This window comes from Sesamum indicum, linkage group LG5 (assembly GCF_000512975.1).
Source record: "Sesamum indicum cultivar Zhongzhi No. 13 linkage group LG5, S_indicum_v1.0, whole genome shotgun sequence".
Classification (NCBI taxonomy): Eukaryota; Viridiplantae; Streptophyta; class Magnoliopsida; order Lamiales; family Pedaliaceae; genus Sesamum; species Sesamum indicum.
Genome location: NC_026149.1, coordinates 16,010,786 through 16,031,319, shown reverse-complemented (window position 1 = coordinate 16,031,319; position 20,534 = coordinate 16,010,786). Strand labels below are relative to the sequence as shown.

Sequence of the window (20,534 nt, the reverse complement as noted above, 5' to 3'; positions counted from 1 at the left end):
CGAGCGATGAGCATCGAATGTTTGGGCAATTGTCTCAGTCTTATAATATATCTGTTTGCAGTCAAAATATTTGGATTTATATTTAACAATTGAAAAAATAAATTTCAATTTTTACTTATTGAAGTTTTAGTTTCTGATTTCATTATTTTTTAAAAGGGAAAAATACAAGCAACCCCCTTATGATATTTTTAATAAGCAAATTACCCTCTTATGAAAAAATAAATAGCGATTTACCTCCCTATATTTTTTAAAATACAACAATGTACCCCCTATGATTTTAAAATGAAGCAACCTATCTCCCTGTATGAGGAGGTACATTGCTTCATTTTAAAAAGTATAGGGGGTATATTGTTATATTTTTTCCATAGGGAGTTATATGCTCATTTTTAATATCATAGGGGGATAAATTGCTATTCACCATTTTTTAAAAACCTGAAATTGGAACCCAACTGTAGTTTTGTTTTAAAAATTAAAACTCATTTGTGGTTGTTTCATATGGGAATCAATGCCATAATTTTGGTTTTAAATGTGCTGCATTAAGAGGTCATTAAGAGGTGAGTTTTGGCATGTCTATAAAAAGGCGAGGCCATTTCTCACTTTCTTCAGAGCAACACAACGACAAACTCTCGATCTCTTCTCACTACCCTTCTCTCTCTCTCTCTCTCTCTCTCTCTCTCTCTTTATATATATACGGAAAAGTATTATTTTAGTCGATTAAGTATGCCTAATTTTAATTTTAGTCTGATAACTATGTCCATAATGTTTTAGGTCCAGTAACTTTCAAAACTGCTTTTTTTGGTCCTCTGACGGATTTTTGAACAATTTTACCGCTATGCAACTTTTAAAAGGCAGTTTTAGTACATATGCACTCACTTCGCAATTTTTTGTTAATGCTCACCAGAACTGGTATTAGAGCTTAGGTTTATTGAAAAAATAAATGTTTATATTATATTTTGATATTATTTTTCCACTAATGGAGGAGACTCTTTGAGAGAAAATAGAACCAAACAAAAGTTCGAGTTACAATGAAAACATGAAATATTTTCAGATTCTGAAAGTACAAAGAAGGGGATTTGTCATGGAAATTCTTGTCAAATATGATTACGGTCCCAAGAGGATTGATCCAAAACTTCTCACGTCAGAAGAAAAACAACAATGGCAGAGGAATTTTGAAGTTCGACAGATACTACCATGAAATGCAGTGAGGCGTTTACACTCCATCGAAGTCCATGGTAAAATCCTAGCCAAGAGAAGCGGAACGGGTAAATTCCTGCATAATTACAGTTCTAAAAATTATGATTAAAAGAACTGATTGGAAAGAACTCGAACCTAATGCATCAAAGATCTCTCAAGATATGAGGGAGATAAAAAAGACAGTTCAAGACTATGGATATAGGTTAGTTCATATATCTATGAAAGTAGAATCTTTGAGCCAGAAGGTGGACGAGGTCCTTAAGATCCTTCCCGATCTACACAAGGATCTTACAGATCTGAAGGCAATTATTGCAGATCTGAGGAGAAACCAAAGGGAGAACCCTGAGACATCTAATGAAAACAAGAACGAATTAGGGACGCCCTTGGAATAGTGCCTCTTCTACATTAGAAGGGGAAGGCCACGGAGATTCCAAAGCCAAAGACTAGAGAAGATATAATCATAGCATCCATTAGATCTATAAAATAATGGAGGTGACAAGAGCAGATCTATCATATTACAAGAATTGGCAGAATCCTTTTCCTACATCGGGATTGTGGATTTAGTCAATATACAAATTAATGAAATCACTCCAGCACTACCACCACCGGAGGGAAGCACAGGTTCCAATGATCCTCCATAGGATCATTTGATGAGAGAAAGTGTGGATTTCCGCACTGATGCGACTCCAAATTTCGCGGGAACAAGACTAAAAGAAAATCCAGGAAAAAAATCTGAGAAGAGTGCCTGAAAATACACCTTGGACAAGGACCATGCTCCAGCCCTTGCATCCATATGGCGCTATACTTAAACTAGATGTTGTCAATTTTCGAAATACCGAGAAGTTGATAGATGAATGGGTTGCAACCATCAAGATAGGAACAACGACCTTAGAACTCGACAAAGAAAACTTCATAAAAGTGGTGGAGTTAAGTTTGGAGGGTTCTGTGAAAGATCGAATGGATAGTAGCCTAGAAGATACCAAAACCAGTATCCTTGCTGGAGATTCAAAAATGCGATAGTAAACCGGCTAGGAAAGCTTATCAAGATACACTTCATCGGAGATGGTTACTTCGAAGGAAGTAGAGCAGAAAAGGTTAAAGAATATACACAAGCTCTCTTCAGCTTCGAACTAATAAGTATTTGCGCCGTAGATGAATATATATGTTGGCATCATAAGTATTTGTTTGAGAGTGGAGTAGCAACAGAAGTAATAGCTCTAATGATCTTTACAAAAATATGCAGTCCATGGAGGGAAATGTTGATCCAGTCATACAAAGTACTTGAAGGACAGCTAGATTCAGTTCCAAGAAAAATGTCTTTCCTTAAAGACAAATTGAAGGATTGGTGTTATCAAGCATCTATTCAAAAAAACATGAAAAGACTGAGAGGTGAAATCAAACAAACACCTCTCTGTTGTGATAACAATGATTTTCCAACTATTACAGGAGAATCAAGCGAGCCAAGGAAAAGGAGGAAGCAAAATAGTGACTCCTACCCTAGGAGTTCAACAAGAACTTTTTCCCTATGAAGATCATGGTGGTCCAAGTCAAAGGCCAGATCATGCAAATCTGGGCAGAAAACAGGACCAACAAGGGCTTGATGCCATGGATCTAGATGAACAGATGCAAGGTCCACCGAAAAACCCCACAAGAAGAACTTTCAGACGGGCCCATACACCAGCCAATGAAAGTTTCAAAGACTGCAATTGCTGGACTTGAGGAGCAAAAGGACATATATCTCCTGACTGCCCGTAGAAACATGGTGAATTGAGAAAATTTAGATCCACGGATGATATTCTAGACGTAGTATACTATGGCGATTTGGTACCCATCTACCGATTCGAAGGCCTTCCGTCAGACGAAAGTGTCTATAAGGAGGAAATAGAGACTGATTCGGATGGATCTTCATTCGAGTCAGAATAATTACAATGAAGGAGATAAGCTTCAAACGTTCGAAAGCCTGTTAGCATTCTTTTCCACAGTGTCAAATAAAACTATGGAAAGAATCATGCGACAAGATTCCAACCTCAGCCCAAACCATGGATTCGAGATTGGAGGAATTGAGAAAGTCCTGAACCAAAGGAAGAATCACATAATCTATAAAGTTCAGGTGAGTTTGCTATACCAATTGAACTTATTGGTAATGTGATGGAAATGCAACTAATTTCTAAAGAAGACATTCTTGAAGAATTAAGTAAGTTTAGAGAAGAAGTAGCTTTTAACATGAAATAGATCTACATAGGAACTATTCAAGTAGTAATAAAGCAACTTTTAAAGAAGGAATTGATTCAGAAACACATGTATCTATAATGGATAGCCGAGTCAATAACCTAAGAGATGGTTGTCTTGGAATAATGATTGGTAATCTGTATGCAGGAAAATTAATATTTGACATTCATCCTAGAATTGCATACAACCTAGCAGACCAAGATTTTTTCAGTAGAGTCTTAACCCTTCATCAAGATTTTAAAAGGAAAGATCTAATGAAAGAAGGTATTAAACCATATTCTATAACTTATAGAATAGCTTATGCCCTTTCCAATGCACATCATTCGGATTTGTTCCTTAAGAAAGAGTATAATGCGATTGCTAGAATATTCAAGGAATTCGCTAAGGTTATGACACTAGATCTGATTAGGATACCTAGAATAGGTGGTCATATTGCTATAAAAGATCACCTAGTTTTAGATCGAACACTTAGCTCTAGATGAGTTTAATAGCAGGATGTCCTTTTCAGAAGAGAGGATTAACGCTACAAAGCAAAGAAGAAAAAGTTATTAAGAGCTTTAAGTCCTCAAGAGATTAGGGTAGATAACATAAAAATTAGATGCCCTGAAGGATGGAAAGAAATACAAATTACATTTGACATCAATAAGAAGGAAATTTTTTTCTCTTGTGATGACTTATATCATTTGCAACAACCTGTTGTTGGTAGATAAGAAGCATGTTATAAATAGCAAGCCATGAAATCCTAGTTGCAGGTGTTGCAGGACAAGAAAATGGGTGTGTGACTTTGGGATTAAGTTTCCTTGAATATCATAAATCATGGGAAGAAAAGGTAACGAAATGGAATTCAGTTTTGATGGTGTTACCATAAGGATTAAAATGACGAGTCCCTTTTCTATATACATATCCATTGTTATGTTGTATGATCAGTATAAGACAGAGCGTTTTGTAGCTTTTATTAATTTTGAATCAGGAATTTTGTACGGCAAAACCTAGAGTTTTTCCCAAAGAAGCAAGGGAAACCTTACCCTTTATTGCAGTTAGGAATTTTTTACAAAAACTTCTAATACTCAATAAGGGAATAAGAGAAGCCAAAATTATGATCGGATGAGCATTTGGATTACCCTGATTTAGGGTAAAAATACCTTCTATTTACTTTCATGATACAGGTGCCGATATCTTGCTTGCTAACAATTTTATTCAAATATTTGCAAGATATGTGCAAGATAATCAAAGGAATCTGTTAATCTTTACTACTAACTGTGGTAGTGAAATACAGGTTTTGCAAAGAGAAAAGGGCATTTAATAGGATAATGCCTATAAATTTTCGCAGAAAACTTAGTGATTTTGATGCCAGATTAATTCATCCAAAAATACAGGATAAGAGGAAATTTGGTAACGTAGTTTTGTCTTTCAGGCAACAAGGACTCATCGACAGTGATAGTATCTACAAAGAATCTGATGAATTAGGAACCTTAAGAAAGCACTACAGGAAATGAAATCGCTAGAGATTAACAAGGAAAGCAAGCTTTCTCTTGATAACATCAAGAGACTTATCCAGAGGAACTTTAGTGAAAATCCTCTGGCCTGGTGAGATAGGAATAAGATCGAGGCTACTTTGAAAGTCAAAGAAAAATGCAAGTACGAGGATGTTTGATACAAACCTATCCAGATGAACATGGAGGATAAGAAGGATATGCAGATGATTATCGAAGAGCATATCAGTCTTGGACTCATCGAACCTGGAGTCTCTACATACAGTAGCCTTGGGTTTCTGGTAAGAAATCATGGTGAGATAAAAAGAGGTACCCAGGTTGATAATTAACTATCAAGGTATTAATAAAATACTAGAGTTTGATGGTTATTACATTCGTAGTACAGAACACTTAATTGATTGCATTAAAGGAGTAGAAGTGTTTTCTAAATTTGATTGCAAATCTGGGTTTTATCAGATTAAGATGGAGAGTGAGTCAAAAAAATTTACTGTATTCTCCACACCACAGGGACAATATATCTGGAATGTGCTTCCAATGGGTTTAGCAAATGCACCCCAGATATTCCAAAGAAAAATGAATATTCTTTTTAAAGATTATTTTGAATTTATGATTGTCTACATTGATGACATACTGATTGCATCTAAATATATGAAAGATCGTATTAAATATTTTGAAATACTTTCTGTTGCATGCCATAAAAAAGGTTTAGTACTTTCTGTGAAGAAAGCTACTATTGTTGTCAATAAAATTAAATTCCTAGGAGTTCTTATTGACGAAACAGGAATTGAGTTACAGGACCATATTATGGAAAAATCCACAATTTTTCATACGTTCTCAAGGACAAGAAGCATTTGCATAGCTTCTTGGGAGTTGTTAATTTTTCAAGCATCTTCATTAAGAATCTTGCAAGATACAAGAAGGATTTACGACCACTTCTGAAGAAAACAGAAAATTCAAAGTGGAAATGGGAAGGAATCCACACAAAAAGGGTTCGTGAGCTGAAACAGGTTGGCAGTAACCTACCAAAGCTTGCTATACCATAGGACAAGGATAAATTGGTAGTCTACACAAACGCCAATAACTATAGATGGACAGCAGTGCTCATGAAGAATACAGCTATAGGGGAAGAACCTTGTAGATATATAGGTGGATTGTTCTCAGAACAACAAGCCAAAGTTTAGCACATTAACAAGAAAGATTTCTTTGCAGTTTGATAGGCTTTTGAGAAATGGCCTATATTTTTACTTGCTAAAAAATTTACTTTAAAGGTTGATAATACTAATGTTAGGGCTTTCATAAAAAATAAATTAGAATTAAAGATAGAGAAAGCTCGTATTATTAGGTAGCAAGTTGAATGCCAATATTATTTTTATAATATTGTCTTTATAAAATCTCATAAAAATGGTCTTGCAGATTTCCTAACGAGAGATGGAGGCATCTGAAGCAAACTCCATCATGCTAAGGCTCAAGCACCTCTGGAAAAACCTCGAGGAGCTTGACAAGAAGTTCGGGCAGCTAGCGGTGAATGGCCAAGTTGTCGGACAAATTCAAAGAGCTAATCTAGACATAGTCCAGGTCTCCATAAGGAGTTCTTTATTAGCATCCACCTCGCTATGGAATGACTTACGATTGCCAATCCGAAAGGTATCACCTTCATGGATGACTCACCCGTTGAAGGAGCATAACCCTAAACATGCCTTTAGAGTACAAGGCTCTAGACGTGTAGCGTCGAATTCAAGTACCGATTGCACAAGGCCATCACCAGACTCTGGTGAAACGACAATAATTGAGTCACAGGAAGTGCAAACTCTTAATGGTTCAAGTCAACCCAACACCTCTAGGGTTAAAGAGGGAGAGATTAGCCTTAGGCCGATGATAGCCACTTCTAAGGTTAATACTAATAAATTGATATCTTCTTCTGCTTGGCAGGATTATCAATGCATATAGGAAAAACTAATTTTCTGCAAAGGAGTGAATCTAGGCAAGACCATGTCGAAAGATTCGGAAAACATAATAGGGTCTATATGTTAGAAGGGTCCAAACCAGAAGATGTCAGAGAATGATATGATTTTGGAGCTCTTGCTTCAGTTCATACTATGTCACCGAGCTTTCCAAAAATTTCAAAACTTCCGGAGTGGATTAGTAGAGCGGTCTTGGATTCATGACAAAATAACCCCCATAAAAAGATACGATGTTCTAGAGATAAAATTCGTATCAGTTGCTCTAAAAATTGCAGGAAAAAGGTTTCATCCAACATTACATTTCATGAAGTCGCAGAGGCCAGATATCGTAGCTTTTAATAAAATCAAAGCTGCCACAGGGGAAGCCCCCCTAGTATAAGTCATTAGTGAAGAGAGTATGTCTAGTAGAAGAACTTGGGGATTATGGGTCAGTCTTATTGAGATGGACAAAGTCAAGTAGCCATTCAAAATTTTCTCCAACAAAGTGAATGGATCATTCTTGTTAAATTCCATGATGGGAAAAAGCACAGAGTTCAGAGAGCTTATTTGAAAAGAAAAGGATGTTAATCTAGGAAAATAAATTGCCGGAAATCGAAGCTAGAAGGATGAAGACGTGCAACATATTGCATGTTGGGCAATCGCATAACCATTTATGCCCTTGCTATGAAAAACAAGAGAAGCCTTGTTTAGGACAAAAATTCGGGTCACATAAAATAAACCCGAACCAAACCAGGACAAGAAAAAAGAAATTTGTTTTACAAAAAGAAGTAAAAAATAAAGAATGTGAAAAATCAAGGATAAGACTGTCTGCAGAAAACGACAAAGGCCAATAGTCAGCAAAGTAGGAAAGCCAGCTAGAAATCACATGGCCGACAAGACATTATGACCAATAGTTGGAAAGGACGCGGTAATGACAAATGAATGACGTCATAAAAAAAAAGTTTGGAGTCCGAATTTGAATTCCGCGAACGTCTACAAATAAGGATGTAATGAAGCAGATGGAAAAACATTATAAAATTCCTCTCCAACTCTTTAAAGCATAATATTTTTGAATTTTGAGTCTTTGTATTTTCAAATGTCTTAGTTTATGGGGATTTCCCCAACGAGTCAAGTCCTCTATCCTATGAGAGCCCAAACAGTTGTCTCCTTCGATGGACGAATAATATCTATGTAATATTCCATATATTTCGAAAGCATGTTGGACCGTTTTTAGAGTAGTAAAATGGACTATTAGGCTTTATTACCAAAAGGGGCAAAATGGTCATAAAATTAAATGAAGGATCGAATCTAAGCAAAATGAAAACATACAGGACTAAAACTAATATTGTCAAAGTTAAAGGACCAAAATAATTTCTGGACATAAATAGAGGACTATTTGAATCTTTTTCCCTATATATATATATATATCAAATTTGTAGAATTTAAGATTCTTATTTCCGTAACAAGCTTCTAAGTGTTAGATTGAGGTGTTCTTCGATTTAGTACTAAAATCGAAAGAGTTGTAATAGTTTTATCCTGAGAAAAATTATGTAGTACCCGGTGCACTACTAATACGTGACATATATTTTTTTTTAAGGCAAATAGTGAATTTTGCAATTCGGCTACATTTAGAATTACCATTAGACTGAGAATTGTTACTATATAATTCTTTTTGTAAGTTTACTATTTAATTTGCTTGTCGTATAATTGCGTTTCCAACTGTTATATATATTATTTATTCCAACGTGACTTTTATTGCTTTTGATTTCCAAATTCAATTATTTATTTCTAATCATTGTTTCATTACATGAAATTGAAATATTTCCGACAATTTTGAAGAAAATATACAAGTTCTGAAAAATCGAATTTTTGTTGGAATGTCTAAAATAGTTTTGTTAAACATTGTTTTTGAGAACTCGGACTTTTCTATGAAATTATCTAATTGCTATTTTCAGTTTGCAAAGATTTTAAAAATGGTCAAACCGATATCTGTTGCAATTCCGATCGCATCCAAAGTCAACTTAACCGGTTTATCAGATAAGTCATGGGGCCAATTTTTCAAATGCAGGCAACAACAAATGAGAAATTGGTTGACAATGAAAAGACTTTTAATAGTGATTCAAGTTACTAGACCTAAACCTACTGATACCAATCTTAGAATTGCTGAGATAGCGCAGTGGATAGAGAGGAATAGAATAGGCCTAGAAGCGATTTTGCGAGCCTGTCGAATACACTCTTTGACATCTCCAGACTCTAATACTACTAAGTCTCTGTGGGATGAGTTGGATCGGAAATATAATACTGAAGAGTTAGGGCTTGAAAAGTATTTTGTTTCCAAGTTCATGAGTATCAAATGGTTGAGGATAGGTATATAGCTGAACAGACTCATGAGATGATCAACCTTCAGCATGCTCTGGCTGATGCTGTGATGATGCTTCTTGAGAAGTTTCTGGTCATGTCCATAATGGACAAATTTCCTCAATCCTAGAAAATTTTTGGAATGACACTCATGAAAGGCACCGTGGATCGGCCCAGGAACACGCAAGCGAAAACGGTAATAACAAAACACGTAAATTAAATTAGAAGCACAATAAAACAATAATTTCAAGGGGTGTACCCTTGGAGTTCCCGGGCGTTCGATGTAGTTAACAAAATAAACGACATAAAATCAACGAGGCTAATGGTTGAATGAAATACGAGAGGTACTAGAATATAAATCAAGAATGACCTCTTTCTTTGATTTACTTTGAACCACATTCGTTTGATCCGTGCACGCAAGGCTTCAATGTACAAGCCCTCTAAAGTTGCGTCCACCCCACACTGGTCGGGATCCCTCAATTTTCTTCGCTAGAAGAAAATTAGGGAGAGCAATACACACCAAGTTTGTATTCAAGAGGGGCGGCTGAGAGGTGGAGTTAGGGTGTAGGAAATTATTTTGTGTATTGTGTATTCATTCATTAGTTATTCCAAATAAGATGCATTAAAATATGGATGCATTAAAATATGTTTAGGTTCATTTTAACCATCCATAAAGTAATAAAATCCTTTATTCAAAATAAAGGATGACTAACATGGCACTTTCTAAAAGTGAATTTGTTAGTCAATAATTTCGTTTTACTAATCATTTCCACCAACTTAATTAATGGGTTTGGGCATTGATTAAAATTCAAAGCCCAATCAATCTTAATTAAATCCAATTTAATTAAAGCCCACTTATTTAAGTCCATCAATTATTTAATTGGAATATATGAGCCCAATAAGTCTTTATTAAAGAATAAGTCCAATTTATTAAACAATAAGGAAAATCGCAATATAAATTAATTAAATTAATTTATCCTTGGACTTATCTGTCCAATGGATCCCTCTCATTTACAAGTAATCCAATTACTTATGGAATTAATTTCCTATTAATTCCTCGTCCCTTCTCGGTGATTTGTGCGTGATCTTTAGGTTCAACATTATTATTAATTAAATCCAATTATATTAATAATTCTTGATTAAATCTTTATGAAGAAAGCCCGTCATCATCGGTGGCCGTCTAGCAACGCTCTATGGCACTAGAGACTAAGCGAATATCCATGTGAACTTTCAGGCTCTCGGGTCCATACGGGTATGGACCTTCCATCTACCATCTCCCTGCCTTAGTCTAGGACATGGAATCGGGTGTCAGTTTCCATCATGGACTAGGCGTCTATGCTTAATAATTGAAATCTCACTATGCCAAATTGCTCGACATAGGAATCTCTTTTCTCTATTAAACCAATGACTATCGCCATAGTTTTATATAGCGTTAACACATCTCCTAGTGCATAGGAGATACATCTACCACGTTTTGACAGGGGACGGATCCTCTTCTTGGAACTCACCATCCTTGCTACATATATTGATTGTACTATACAAGGCTTATGATGAACCTCTTGCACAAATCCAAAATACAGTCAACGCATGCGCGTGATTGCCGTGATTCCTCAATTCTGAGAACTATCCTGTACTATCAGAGCTGGGGACTCAAGTCATATCGACCAAGCCTCCAAGGCTTCCATATGACGATTCTGGCGAGTCAATTCAGTCGATTCAACATCTTGCGGATCGACCCATTAAGATCGCATAGACTTCTGACGTCTATCGCCTGTGAAACATGATAGTCCATCAAATGAATGCGACTCTTAATGAAAGTCTCAGTAGGACTCTCAATACCCAGTCCCGTGGTCCTCGACTTGGAACATTATAGACCCACCCCTAAACAGTTTATTTCATGACCGCCATCCAATGCGCAGTCCAATTGTTGCATGGTTGTTAAAGTGGTCTGTGGGCATCTATTGTAACGTCCAAGCAGTGCTTGACGTAATTTGGTAAGCACAACATATACGTGTGCCAAAGATGAATACTTACCATATTCGTCCGGACAACATCTCTTAAATAAAGATTGCTTGAATGATTCTCAAAATCGCCAATCCAATTGGCTTTTTGTCACCCGTTCCAACACACTCAAACATTAGAAAGGGAGACTGTCTCTGGATGATCTTATGAAATAAGACCCACAAGATGTCGGTTGAACATTAACTTGGTGCCAATTTGATATGGTGAAATAGAAAGTGAATAAGGTTAACTTGAACTCAAAATCCATTAATAAAGGCAAAGCCACCAAGAATGAAAATCCTAAAGCAAACAAACCATGCTGGAACTGTGGGCAAGTTAGGCACTAGGCCAAGCTTTCTCCTAATAAAAAGGCCAAAACTGGGTATGCAACTGTCAACATGGTTGTGGGAGGTTCTAGTCGGTGCAAGCACCTTAGGAGCAACTGAAGATTATATATCTGTACAACCCGAACTCCTAACTATTTATGAACCTTGTGATTGGTTGATTGACACTGGAGTAAATGTGTATGTTTGTGCTGATAAATCTCTCTTTGTGTCTTATCAGGCCATCGTGGAAGGACCTTAAGCATAATGAACTTCAATCTTGCTGAAGTACTTGGGATAGGAAACGTAGATTTGACGTTTTCTTCAGGGCGCATTCTGTCGTCGAAAAGAGTTCATCATGTACCCATTATCAAAAGAAATATTATTAGTGGTTCTGTAATAGTTAGTAAAAGATATTAAATAGTTTTTAAATTTAATAAAGTTGTAATTGAGCAATTTGGTATTTTTATTGGTAGAGGTACTTAACGATGGCTTGTTCAAAGTTCGAGTGGAGAATAATAATAGAAACAATATTTCTAATTCTATTACATTGAATATAGAATCTTCTACTCTGTGGCATAGAAGGTTAGGTCATTTAAATTTTAATTCAGTCAAATCAATGATGAATTTTGAATTTAATTTCTAGTCAAAATATTGAACAAAGTCACAAATGACAAGTTTGTGTAGAAGCTAAACAAATTAGGAAATCTTATCAGTCAATAGAAAGGAATTTAGAAATACTTGATTTAGTTCACAAAAATATTTGTGAGTTTAATGGGGCTTGACTAGGCACCACAAACGATATTTTATCACCTTTGTAGATGATTGCAGTAGATATTGTTATGTGTTTCTCATGAAAAATAAGGATGAAGCTTTTGATAAATTTATTTTGTTTAAAAATGAAGCAAAAACCCAAACTGGTAAGAAACTTAAACGAGTTAGGTCTGATAGAGGAGGAGAATATGATTCGAGTAAGTTCAATGAATATTATCAAAATTTTGTCATTATTCCTGAAGAGACTCTTCCATATTCCCCTTCATCTAAGGAGTAGCTGAACGAAAGAATAGAACATTCAAAGATATGATTAACAATCTCCTACTAACCTTCGGGTTACCAAAGTATTTGTGGGGAGAGGCTTTGAATATGGCTTGCTATATTTTGAATAGAGTTCGTCTGAAACACAATACCAATACTTTTTTTTAGTCAAGGTAGGAACCACCTCAAATACTTTCGAGTGTGGGGGTGCCTAGAAAAGTGTTTGTCCCAGAACACAAAAGAAAGAAATTGAGTTATAAGATTGTTGATGCTGTGTTTTTCAGCTATATGAAACAAGTTATGCGTTGAGATTTCTGGTTATTAAATCAAAAAGTTTTGGTAGTGAGGTCAACGCAAAAGTTGAATTCCATGATGCTTTTTTCCTAGAAGATGTATTTCCTATGAAAACAAGAATACCCTCAAGTGTTCCACTTGATGATTTACTTGCCTCCACATCAATTCCTGATCATGTGAAAAAGATGTCTAATGTGGGGGTCAATCCTAGTAACACTAATCCACTGATGAGGAGTCATATGAACCCAGATGAAGTAAGAGAGCTAGGGTTGTGAAGGATTTTGGAAGTGACTTCATCACTCACTGTATCGAGGATGATTTGATAACTTTCAAAGATGCCATGGCTTCTTCGAAAGCAAGTAGTGGAATGAAGCTATCAAAAGAGGGATGGACTCCATTATTTTAGCGGAATATGGGTGCTAGTCGATCTCCCTCCGGGGTATACTACTATTGGGTATAAGTGGTTGTTTAAGAAGAAACTCAAACCTGATGGGACTATAGATAAGTTTAAAGCTAGGTTGGTGCATAAGGGTTTTAAACAAAGAGATGGAATAGACTATTTTGATACCTATTCTCCAGTAGCTCGGTTGACTATAATTCGGGTGCTTATAGCACTTATTTCAGTGTATAGCCTCTCAATTCACCAGATGGATATGAAAATAGCCTTCTTGTATGGTGAACTGAAGGAGAAAATATACATGGATTAGCCTATAGGATTTGTAGCTCATGGTAGCGAGTACAAAGTTTGTAAACATGTTAAGTCTTTTTATGAACTTAAACAAGCAACCAAATAGTGACATGAAAAGTTTGATAAAACTATTGTTGCGTTTGACTTCACTCGTAAATGAGAATGATAAATGTATTTACTGTAAAGTTACAAAAGATAAAATAATTATTTTATGCCTGTATGTAGATGATATTTTATTAATAGGATTATGTGCAGCTATTATTATCGAAACCAAGTTATTTTTAAAGAATAAGTTCGAAATGAAGGATATGGGTGAGACTGATGTAATTCTTGGCATCAAGTTTATTCGTTCAACTGATGGGATAACCATTTCTCAAACTCACTATGTTGAGAGGATAATTGAGAAATTTGGTTATCAGAATAGTAGAATTGCTAAGACACCATACAATTCTTCTATAATTCTATTTAAAAATCAAAGTGGTGTTTCGGTTGCACAACTAAGGTATTCCTAAATTATTAGGAGTTTACAGTATCTAGAAAACGACACGAGACTATATATATCTTTTTTTGTCTCAAAGTTGGCTAGATATAGTAGTTGTCTTGACAGAACCCATTGGAGTGCTTTGGACATGTTACTAAGGTACTTGAAGGGCAAAATGTTTCCAGCGAAAAAGGGGAAAAATTGTTGAGTTTTTCTTTATTTTATAAATTTTTTTAATTAATTTTAATTAAAATATATTTTATTTAATTAAGAATATTGTAATTAATAATAATAATTAAGTATTTTGGCTAATTAATAATAATTATTGTAATTAAATATATTTTTTAATTAATTAAAAATAAGTTTAGATTTAATAATTAACAATTATAAAATTATTTGAATATAAATATAATTTAATTTAATATTTAATAGTAAGTAAATTAAATATAATTTAATATTTTAATATAAACTATAAAAATTATAAAAAAACAAAACCAAAATGAAAAAAAGGACATTTAGTAAAATACATCTAAAAAAAGTAAAAACCAGTTAAAAAATACCCCACGTGCACAAAAAGTGCGTATAATGCACCTTCCGTTAATTTCTAACAAAAGCGGTGTTTGTTGCTGAGTTTTGCAACATATAGGGGGGCTTTTAGCCTATTCTCATAATAAGAGTGTTTTTTTTACAAACATTTAAAACACAGGGGGATTTTATTTATTTTGTCCACTGTTGAAGTCAAGTTATGGATGTTGAACACGACTAGTACTAAGGCAGAATGGCTATATGGGTTGTTAGCACAACTTCCCATTGTAAGCCAGCCTCTTCCACCTATTGTTTTTCATTGTGATAATCAAACCACAATTGTAAAAGTGAAGGTGAGGAGTCATAAATACAACCAAAAGACCAAACAGCACATCCAAATTAGACTGAAATAGGATCATGCATAGGATAAGGACACATGACATATAATGTCACCCCTAAAGATCAGCACAAAGTCGGTGGCTTGTTGTTACTCACAGACGCTGTCACACTCACAAACTCAAATTCAACTTAGTTTCGTTTGGTGATAGCTGATTTCGAATAACTTAGACAGTAGTTGATATAGTATTGATCATGGGTGGTCCGATCTTTTACGGCGTAGGCTAGAAATAGATAAAGTGGTCCGTGACCTGAGGAATGTAAATAACCAACCACGTTATATGAACGTGACCTACTACTTGGAGCATTCAACGAACCACGAGCACGAGTAAACCAATCCACACAACGACACACTTGGATCGAGCACGAATTGGAGGCTTTGTGAATTTGACTTACCAATCTAATAGACTAGATTGAGAAAGCAAATGTTTCACCAAAGCTAAAACAAGTATATAACTCTCCAAAATAAGAGAACACTCAATAGTTTACAAACTAGATCAATTCTTGAATAATTCGATTGTATCCCGCATGCATGGCTGGTATGTGCCTTTTATAGGCCTAAAATACTTTCAAATTAACCTTTCATATTCCCAAGTGACTCCTTGGTGGACGTATATTCAATACTTGGTCAACAATGACTACAAACTAATCATTCTTGGTCAAAAACGAGTAAAACCTATGCATGACCATGTGAATCCGAAAATTGGTATATAAATGCACTTTGAATGTATTTGAAAGGTGTCATTTGACTACATGACTGCACTTGGACGAGTTGGGCTCCTATTATGGGTTTCCTTGGGCTTGAATTAATGAAATTAAGCTCACATGTTGGGCCTCCGACTGTGACTTGATCCCATTAGCACAGACTAAGTTGGATTGGGCTTGAATTACTTCTTGCATTCTCTTCAACCTTTCTCTTCTCATTGGCCCACTTCCAATGGTTAAATCTCGGTCCATTGGATTTTGAATTTCTTTTGCTTGTTGGACGCCCTCGGTGTTCCTATCATCCTCCCCTTCTTGAAAAGGAGTCGTCCTCGACTCTTCATTATCTGAATCATAAAAAGGATAAAGATAAAAAATATTAAAAGTAGGAATAGGACGACTCCTTTTGAGTAAGTGCTACTTTTAATCATGCCAAGAGGGGATGGATCATTCCGAGTCCTTGAAAGGATTAATGACAATTCTTACAAACTTGATTTAGACCTAGGTAATCCCAAAACAAAGTCCATTGAAATATCTTCCCAAGGTATACTAGGAATAGGAAAGGGGCATGTATAATCCATGGGAATTAAGCTTTGACTTTGCCTTATGACAAACTATGCATTTTCCCACAAACTTCTTAATATCTCTACACATCTTTGGCCAGTAAAAATGTTTACTCAAGACTCCCAAAGTCTTAGAAATACCAAAGTGACCTATCAAACCCCCAGAATGTGCTTCCAACAATAATGAACGAACAGAATAATTAGGAACACAAAGTTGGTTGGCTCGAAATAAAAATCCATCATGCAAATAGAATTTGTCCCATCCAATGCTTAGGCTGCAATTTCCAAACACTTTACTGAAATCAACATCATTAGCATACAAATCTTTAATAAACTCAAAATCAAGAATTTTAGCATCCATTATTGAAAGTAAAACATACCTTCTTGAAAGTGCATCAACAACAATGTTCTCCTTACCTTTTTTGTGCTTGATCACATATGGAAATGACTCAATAAACTCTACCCACTTTGCATGTCAACGGCTAAGCTTGCTTTGACTTTTAATATACTTGAGTGCTTCATGATCAGAATGTATTATAAACTCTTTTGGCCAAAAATAATGTTGCCAAGTTTCCAATACTCTAACCAATGCATAAAGCTCCTTGTCATATGTAGGGTAGTTAAGTGTCGACCCACTTAGTTTCTCACTGAAATATGCAACTGGTCTACCTCCTTGCATAAGAACTCCTCCTATGCTAATCCCACTTGCATCACATTCAATTGCAAAAGTCTTACCAAAGTCGGGAAGGGCTAGCAAAGGTGCATGGGTAAGCTTCTCTTTTATAGCTTGAAAGGCTTTCTTTTGTGTGTTTCCCCACTTGAATGGCACATTCTTCTTCGTTAACTCGTTCAATGGGGCTGCCATGGTGGTACGGTCCTTCACAAATCGCCTATAAAAGCTTGTAAGGCCGTGAAAGCTCCTCACTTCTCCAATAGTAGTGGGGGTTGGCCAATCTCGAATAGCTTTGACCTTTTCTTCATCAACTGTGATTCCTTCACTACTCACAACAAAACCAAGGAAAACAACTTTGTTAGTGCAAAAGCCACACTTTTTCAAGTTTCCAAACAACCTTTCCTTTCTTAGAACCTCTAGGACTTGTTTTAAATGTGTTACATGCTCTTCCAAAGTCCTACTATAAACAAGGAAGTCATCAAAATACACTACCACAAATTTTTCCTATAAATGCACACAAAACATGATTCATCAATCTCATAAATGTGCTAGGTGCATTACTAAGTCCAAATGGCATAACTAACCACTCATAAAGCCTGTGCTAGGTGCATTACTAAGTCCAAATGGCATAACTAACCACTCATAAAGCCCATGCTTTGTTTTGAAAGTGGTTTTCCACTCATCTTCTTCTTTTATTCTAATTTGATGAAAATCACTTTTTAAATCAATTTTAGAAAAGATAGTTGAACCATTTAACTCATCAAGCATATCGTCTATCCTAGGAATAGGGTGGCGATATCTTGTTATTATGTTGTTAATGGCTTGGCAATCAACACACATCCGCCATGTGCCATCCTTCTTAGGCACGAGCAACACCGGAACTGCACAAGGACTAAGGCTCTCCCTCACATAACCTTTGGCCATCCATTCTTGGATTTCCCTTTGAATCTCTTTGGTCTCTTCGGGATTGGTACGGTATGCTGGGCGGTTTGGCAAGGATGCTCCCGGAATGAAGTCAATCTGATGTTCTATCCCTCGAATGGGTGGCAAACTTGGTGGCATCTCATCCGGAAAGACATCTTCATAATCTTGCAAAAGAGATGTAACAACACTAGGCAAAGAAGAGGTTAGGTCGTTAGAATTCAACATAGCCTATTTGTACACATGTACTATGAGGTTTTGTCGAGAAAACAAAGCTTCCTTGATTTCACTCTTCTTAGCAACTAGTAAATTCTCTTTCTCTTCTTTTTCTCTCTCCTTTTTCTTTCCTCTTATAACTTTGCTTTCTTTTTCTCCCTCTTTCGAATCTTTCATTCTTTCTTCACTCTCATTTTCACTTTCTTCTTTTCCTTTCTCTTTCCTTTTCTCACACTCTCTTTTCTTTTCTCTCAAGATCTGATCTTGCAAAATCTGTTTTGGTATCATCGGATTGAGAGTTATTGATTCTCCTCGAAGCACAAAAGAGTAACGATTTTGGAATCCATCATGTGTTACATGCCTATCAAACTGCCATGGTCTTCCCAACAGTATGTGGCATGCTTTCATTGATACAAAATCACATAAAATCTCATCCTTATATCTTCCAATTGAAAACAGTACCTTTACTTGCTTGGTCACCTTCAGCTCTCCACACTCATTCAACCATTGAAGCTTGTATGGGCGGTGGTGCTTGATAGTAGGTAGACTTAATATTCAACCATTGAAGCTTGTATGGGCGGTGGTGCTTGATAGTAGGTAGATTTAATTCTTGAACCAATTCAATACTTGCCATATTGCAACAACTACCACCATCAATAATCATACTACATACCTTTCCATGAACTTGACAGCGTGTATGGAACAAGTTTTCTCTTTGGCAATTATCTTCCTCCAGCATCTGGGCACTAAGGGTTCTTCTACTAACAAGCAATTCTCCTTCTTCGACATACTCTCCATCACAATCTTCTTTTGATGATTTCTCTTTATCGGTGATTTCTTTCTCAGTTTCCAACTCTCCATGATTGTTGAAGATCATTGTACGTCGATTAGGACACTCACTTGCTTTGTATCCTTTCCCTTGGCACTTGAAACACTTTATATCACGATTTCTTGATATTGGGTTCGGGTTGTATCATTTTGGCAGCAACTTGGTCACCATGATTAGGATCTGTCTGCTTGAATCTTGATGTAGAAGGGGTGTCTTTCTTAGGATTGTTGTTCCATGGATCGAATGCCGACGAGTTAGAAGTCCTCCTCAAAAGTCCTCTTCGCTTGAGTTGTTGTTCCATCTTGATGGCTTGGTGTACCATCTTTTCAAGTTCTACATAGTGGTGCATCTCCACAACATCGGCGATATCCCGATTGAGCCCATGCAAGAAACGAGCCATAGTTGCTTCATTGTCCTCTATAATGTTAGTTCGAATCATGGCAATATCCATCTCCTTGTAGTACTCATCAATACTTTTGGAACCTTGAGTAAGACATTGGAGATGGTTGTGAAGCTCGTAACGATAATAGGATGGAACAAACCTTCTCCTCATGATTGCTCTCATCTCTTCCCATATTGTGATGGGACGTTCACCATTCCTAACCCATTCCTTTTGCATCTGATCCCACCAAACAAGAGCATAATCAATAAACCCAAGGGCCATGGCACCTTCAAACTTGCTGCAACAAATTAGAGAGCTTATATTCCAAACTGAGTTCAAGATATCACATATCTTTAGAGAGGGTAACCAAGTGCCCGATTATTTTGCTAATCAAGCCTGTTTCAGCCAACATCTTATGATTTTATCCCCTGATAATATCACTGGTATTCCTAAAGGTTTGATTAGACTTGACGCCTGCTCCTTGCCTGCTATTAGAATCAGAAGTACTAGTACCTTTAATTTCAGTTAAAATATTTTCTATTGAAATTAGGGGTACTTCATTACTAATTAGTTCTTTGCTTATACTTGTTGTCCTATCTGAGCTTTTCAGTGTTGTTTTTGTGATTGCACCTATATGGGTTCCTTGGAGGTTACTCATCCATATGGTTGACGTTGAGACCAATATTTCTCTAGTTACCTTTTGGTTTTGTCACTTCTGCTGATCTCCTTCATCTAGTTGTTTGCTGTTATATCTTTTGCAGGTCTTATGAACCCCTTTCACAGGTTCAAAGGCTGTCAGCCATACAAACATGATCTCCACGTTAATACTTATGTTCATTATTTATCCTTTTGGAACATTACACACTCTGGCTTGGCCTTTTTGTACAGATTTATTTGCAGGTGTTGTGCGATCCACGATGTGGTGGGATAACAAAAACCTTTTGACTCGCCATAATTTTTCTACAACACCTGTTTGGGTCTTTTGTTGTAAGGGAGTAGTACTCTTTGTTTATTATTGCTCTATTTGTAAATGAGTAGTACTCCTTGTTTATGGCTTTACTAGAAATTCTAGGGAGGTAGCTCACCCCCCTGTAACTATTTTGTGTGTTTTAATATAGAAAGACTAGGGACTCGGAAAAGCTCCCCCCACCTCTAGGTGGTTTTTGCAAAAAAAAAAATATAAAAAAAATAAAGGCTGTGAATTTTACCTTTTTACTCTCTGAGTAGTTGTGGGATGAAAAGATTTGCTCGACACGCATCTCCCACTCCAAATACACTTCGGGATCACTCT

The 20,534-nt window shown here is 36.1% G+C and overlaps 1 pseudogene; it reads right to left on the bottom strand.

The window, feature by feature from the left end:
- LOC110012041 lies at positions 14,805-19,525 on the bottom strand (annotated as a pseudogene).